Raw genomic sequence first — 6556 nt, 5'->3', positions numbered from 1 at the left:
AAAGCTGTCATACCATCTGGTCCAGGCGCCTTCTCCGTATGCATCATAAATAAATCTGCTCTCACTTTGCTTTCCGTAGCGGGAGCGGTTAGAAAGTCATTTACCTGATTCGTTATCATGATTTTAATCTCTTTTAAATATTATAGTTATGATATTATTAATTTCTTGAAATTTCCCTGTATAAAAATAGGTAATTCTCAGAAATAGTACAAAAATAAGTTTTGTGTCCAGATTTAGGAGTTCAAGGTTGAAACCGACAATTCCACCATCGACAAGTCTTTCAATAAAATAACAATTTTTCAAATTGAGTGTTAGAGATGTGGGCTGTACACCCTCCAATTAGCCCACTTTAAACCAAGAATATCCCAAAGAAATAAGAGATCGGTCCACGAACATAAGCTTCACGACTTTGCGCCAACCTATGAAGAAAAAGGAACAGATAGGATTAAATCTTGAAATGAAGGAAAAATCCGAAAATAGGAAACATGAGAGATATTTGCTCAAGAAATAAGGATGTAGTCCATATCGCAAACCAACCACCCCTTTGCATAAACAAAGAGTCTTCAATCAAAACAAGCCATCCTCAACTTACGAAAGAGACCTAGGCTTTTTTTTTTTTTTTTCTTATCTTTTTAAAAAACAAAAAGCTTACCCATTCATAAAACAAAGCCAAGAACACTTGACATCAACAAGAGTGCCTCATATATGAGTAACACCTGAAGCAAATAAACATAAAGACAACACAAGAGCACATTAAGGTTGGAAGAGTCCTAACCAAGTAGCTAAATATGATATTTTTGGAGGAGTAAACCGCTGAGCTCTCGAGAGAGGGTCAAGGTGACAACGAATGATGGATTTAGCTTCAAGGATTAAAGCAGAGGCCGACTTTGAGGAAGAGTTGTAAAGTCTTGAGTTGCGTTCTTTCCACAGGAGATAAACAGAAGCATGGAAAGCAAGTTTCAGAACTAAAGAGATGTTCTTATCCCTAGAAGGAGTCTTCAGCCAAAGGATTGCATCCTCAAAATGATTTGGAGGAGACACAACAGCCCTAGCTGTGAAAAAAGACCACACTTCTGCAGAAAAACAACAATCGAAAAATAGGTGCTGCCTTGATTCATCTTGAGTATTGCAGAGAAGGCACACTGAAGGCACAGCTAGACCCCAACCAATTAGCCTATCTCTAGTGTTTAACCTGTGACGAGCATTCACCCAAGCAATAAAGGCGTGCTTGGGAATCCTTCCTTTAAACCAAACTGCCTTAAACCAGTCCTTCTTTTCCCCTTGGGGATGTAGAAAATGCCAAGTCTTTGCAAAAGAGAATATCCCTGAAGCTTCACTGTCCCCCACCTTCCAAAGATAGCAGTCATCAAGATCCTCCTCCACTTGGGAAACAACACCCGAAGGTGAAGGAAGACAGTCTTTTAATAATCGGATAGTAGGATTTCTGCTTCTATTACTAGAGATCCACCAATCCCCATCTCTAATAGCATCCATCACTACCGCATCCCTTGGAAGAGATCCACCAATCCCCATCTATAATCCTATTATCTGTCCAGAATCTGCAGCTTATCCCTGTTTCCACCTTACACACAATGAAAGGCCTAGCTAAAGACCTTAGCTTGCCAATGCATTTCCATATCCAACGTCCAGAGTTTGAAAAATCCATATCCCAGAAACATTCTTTATCCTAGGTCTTTTAATAATCGGAAAGAGACCTAGGCTATATCATTCTTTACGTTAAAAAAACTAGTTTGTTACTTCGACGAGTTAGAATTTCCTCTGTACTCTTTGAGCTTCGATCTAAAATCATTAATAAAGAAAACACCTTTTCTCCTTACCTCTTGTTTATATCGGTTTGTTGAAATCTTACATCAACATCAAGTAAGGGCAATCTAGCTCAGATTTGGGACCCATGTGGATCTAATTTCATATATGTAATTAGTGTAAAGAAACTATGGCCAAACTATTTCAACAAAAGTCGTATTAGATCCTTCCCGGTGAGGAATTCCGGTGAGGTCGGTGCTCTCTTATTCTCAAAAAACTCAACCGATGACAGTGATATCCCAAAATCATTAACAATATATGGGGATGGTGGGGCTCTTTTCTTCCCAAGGTTATCATTTGCCTCTCAACCAATAAAAAAGTGCGAAGAGAGACTTAACAGATTACATATGTTGTCTACAAGTCTACCACAAGATTGACTTCTACTCTTTCATCCAAAATTATATCTACTAGATTTGTGACCCCGCGCAATACGCGGGATTTTACTTATAAACTATTAACAATATAAGACGTGAATATAAATATATATATTGAATTTTAAAAGATAAATCTATAATGACATAAACCTATTTAATTATGAATGATATATAACATAGATTTTATTGAGAATAATGTTTCTCTTGAAAAAAACCAACAAATTTTTAGGTAACACGTGGTAAAAAATTAGTTGAAAAAATTCAGAGAAATATAATACAATCTCGACCATGTCATGTTCATACATCTTTTTGAATTTAGTCAATTTCTCTTGAAATTATTTCGCTGTCATTTTATTCGTCATATTCTAATATGCAGTCGTCCACCTCGCGACATTTTATCTCTTTTCACGTTCTTTTCGTTAAAATAATTGATTAAATTTTTGATTCATTATAAACTTATATTAAAATTATATTCTCTTTATCTATTTCATTTTTATATTTTATTTTTTCTTGTCTATTATAAAATGTTCTTTTTCCTACATATTAAATTTTATATTTGGATTCTTCCTATTCTCATACATTGCATTTTCCATGAAACATTGCACTCTAACGTTATTGTTTAAAGAAATCTTGTATCTAATTGTACTTTTAAATCACAATTCTTTCCTTAAATATATTATACAATTTTATATATATTTTATCTTGATTTTGGATACATACTTTTTTCTTGAAAAATAGATATTCTTATTTCGTGTAATCTAAATTCTATAGTTTACTATCATATAAACTTTTTTAATTTAAATATTTTATAACTCTTGAAAAGGTTAATGTCTTTCTAGCGTGATAACATATTTTTTTGTTTTCTACTTCTCATATATAAATTATATGTATTTGAAAATTATCTATATGCTTCTAATTTTTATTCATATTGTTATCTTATATATTTTTGTGCTGTGTTTTATTAATTCATTAACTTCTATTTTTGAATTATCTATTTGTATATTAACTTCTATTCACATATTTTTGTGTGTTATATTATATTACTTTTTATTTATATTAAACAATGTTATTGTTTATGAAAAAATATTTTCTTTTATTAAAAGATGATAATATAAAAGTATGTGAAATTTTTTTAAATGTTTCTTCGTTTAATAAATAAATTGAGTGGGAGTTTTATAAAGTCATATATATAATTTAAATTTTGATATCAATCAAAACGATTTAAATGGCAATTTGGTTTGAAATGAACCTATTAAATGTATTGGGTAAGGGGTTCGAATCTTTTTGGTAACATTTTATACCTATTAAAAATGTATGATGACGTGTACGCTGATGTGTCGCCTATGTGGACACTCTAGATGGAGAGAAAACTCTCTCATTATATATATAGATTTCCTATATATGCGTTTCAACAATTGTATTGTAACGTTTCTGTATTTTGTAAACACATTTTGATTTCAATAAAATTAATACACATCAATTTTTTTTTTTTTTAATAACTCAGGGTAAATCCCCAGACTTATGGAGGGGTCTAGGACTAATCCCTGGGGAGAGGGTGTCTCACGGGTAGGGTCCCCCCCCAAATTTGCAAATAGGCCGTAAACAATGAGCCCAATACCCATGTGACCAAAGAGATAAAGCTGAGTAATTCTGTGTCTGGGGATAATCGATCCCTACCCTAAACCAACAGAACACTCTTCCACCAGACTAGAACCACACGTCAAATTTTCTAAACTAGTTACGTAAGTTTTCAAACTTTAACACGTCAACCTTTGCAAATAACCCATGTCAGCATCTATATGATGATGAAAGCGGTTTCTCATCATCATTTATATAATATATATATATATATATGGCATCTTATAAGTTTTGGCCAATAACACTTATCCAATTAGAATTTGAAAACATCATCAAATTCTATGTATCACAAATTTATCTATCGGAATTTTTATTGTCTTTGCTTAGGACGACTACGTTCTTATCAATCTCATGTATACTCGAAACATTTTTTTGTCAATTTTAAATTACTTAGATGATTCATAAGAGTCAAGCTAGGGGAATATTGTTTACATATAAAATAAAACGGGTTGTACACGAACTTTGCCTACCAACTTATCCACTTTAATATTATCTCCTCAAAAAAAAATAAGATATATCAAAAAAGAAAAAAAATACTCCTTTTTCTCTCTCAATGTCCTCCAAATATATATATAAAAAGAAAATTCTATGCATACCAACTTATCTGCTTTAGTTTTATTTTCATTTTTAATATAAAGTTAAGATATGAATGCGAAAAGAATAGTTTTTGCATATTCATATCATATTATATTTTGGTCATAGATAACTTATACACATAAATATATGAATTTGAATCCACATCATAATTCAATGGAGATATTAGCATAAAAATCTATACCACAAACCATATAAAAATGTTTTATTACTTTATATATTAATTTATTTTTATCTTTTGTCAACATTACAAATCTTGTGATTTGAATGTAACTGGTGACACAATGGTAATACTAATCCAACCACTAAATTACATGGTTTATAACTTTATTTTAAGGCATATTATGTAAGAATATGATATTTCTTAATGCTTTTTATAAAAAAACATTAAGGGCGTTGGCAAGAAAAACTGCAATTGCACTGCATGCCTTTTCCTTGAGAGATGCATTTACCCATTCCTTTATACTTGAGCTCACACAAAAGAGCACAACTTCCTGCAATACATTCTCCCTTCCTTCTTCCGAAAATTAGAGGCGTAGAACAATTTTGTTTTGGTTGTGCACTCACCATTCCTGATACCGTTATATTAAAACATAAATTTTGTGTTTTTATATTAAAAAGAAAAAAGTATTTTTTTTTTGTAAAAAATAGATATTTTGAATGTATTACAACTATATTACTTTTTCTTATCCGTTGAGATTTTTATTAAAAAATTTATTTATATTTATACTAAAAATTATAGCGCATAAATATTTATGAAAAATGGGACTTGAAACATTCATTTATGCGGTTTAAAACAGAGAAAAAAAACTGATAGTGAATAAGCGTAGATATATTCAAAGAAATCATATCACAATAATTATGAATAGATATAACGACAATGAATTTTTGAAAGAACTAACCAAGATAGGTAGAGAAATGATAATAATAATTAGTTTATTTTAGAAAGATTATATGTAATATAATAAAACTATTTTAATCTAAATACATACCTGCTACAAGAATGATGAAGATAGTTAGAACGGTGAACGAGCGTTGAAACGATTTCCTCATCTTAAATAATAAAAGTGAATTGGTGCTGTTTCACAAATTTTAAATGAAAGTACTATATGTTTTTTCCATTCAAACATATCTATATATGTTGTGGAACTTATGGTTGTATCTTCTCATTCCATGAATAATGATACATATATATAAGCATATAAACCTAGGGTTTTAGAATACATAATGAATAACCCTAATGGATTTATTGAGCCCGGTTATAAGTCCAATATGATGTATTATAACACTCCCTCTTGGACGGAGTAACCGGACCTGATGGTCAATCGGGATCTCGATAATGCGCTGGGGAATGTTGCCTCATTAAAACCTTACCAGGAAAACCCAGTGGGAAAAACCATGGTGAAGGAAAAAGAGTACAACACGCATTACTCCCCCTGATTAAAGCATCACCGTAGATCTCTAAGTCTACGCATTCCTATTTGTTGGATGAGCTTCCGGAGTGTTGAAGCGGGCAATGATTTGGTGAAAAGGTCGGCGGAGTTCTCGCTTGATCGGACCTGTTGAACGCTGATCGTACCATCCTTCTGCCAATCCGAGGTTGAGAAGAATTTCGGTAGGATGTGCTTCGTCCAATCTCCTTTGATATAAGCTTCCTTGAGTTGAGCAATGCAAGCCGCGTTGTCTTCAAACATAACCGTGGGCTCCTTATCTTCTTTCATACCACAATCTGATCGGATGTGCTGAGTCATGGATCGTAGCCAAACACATTCTCTGCTGGCTTCGTGAATGGCCAAAATTTCTGCATGGTTTGATGAGGTTGCAGCGATTGTCTGCTTCATAGATCTCCACGAGATAGTTGTTCCTCCATGCGTGAAAACATAACCAGTCTGTAACTTACCACAGTGCGGATCCGATAGATATCCTGCATCAACAAAACCAACTAGTCCATCCTTGTTGTGGTTAGTGTAAAACAGTCCTAAGTCTTTAGTACCTTGAAGGTATCTTAGGAGGTGTTTGATACCGTTCCAGTGCCTCTGAGTTGGACATGAGCTGAAGCGAGCTAGGAGGTTCACGGCAAAGCAAATGTCTGGTCTAGTGTGACTAGCCAGGTACATTAACACTCC

General features: G+C 32.9%; 1 pseudogene; it reads right to left on the bottom strand.

Moving 5' to 3' along the window:
* Nucleotides 1-740: 740 nt before the first annotated feature.
* LOC110229689 lies at nt 741-1993 on the bottom strand (annotated as a pseudogene).
* Nucleotides 1994-6556: the final 4563 nt, after the last annotated feature.

This window comes from Arabidopsis lyrata (assembly GCF_000004255.2).
Source record: "Arabidopsis lyrata subsp. lyrata unplaced genomic scaffold ARALYscaffold_3, whole genome shotgun sequence".
NCBI classification, from domain to species: domain Eukaryota; kingdom Viridiplantae; phylum Streptophyta; class Magnoliopsida; order Brassicales; family Brassicaceae; genus Arabidopsis; species Arabidopsis lyrata.
The sequence above is the reverse complement of the archived record's forward strand: the minus strand, read 5'-3'. Positions and strand labels throughout refer to the sequence as shown.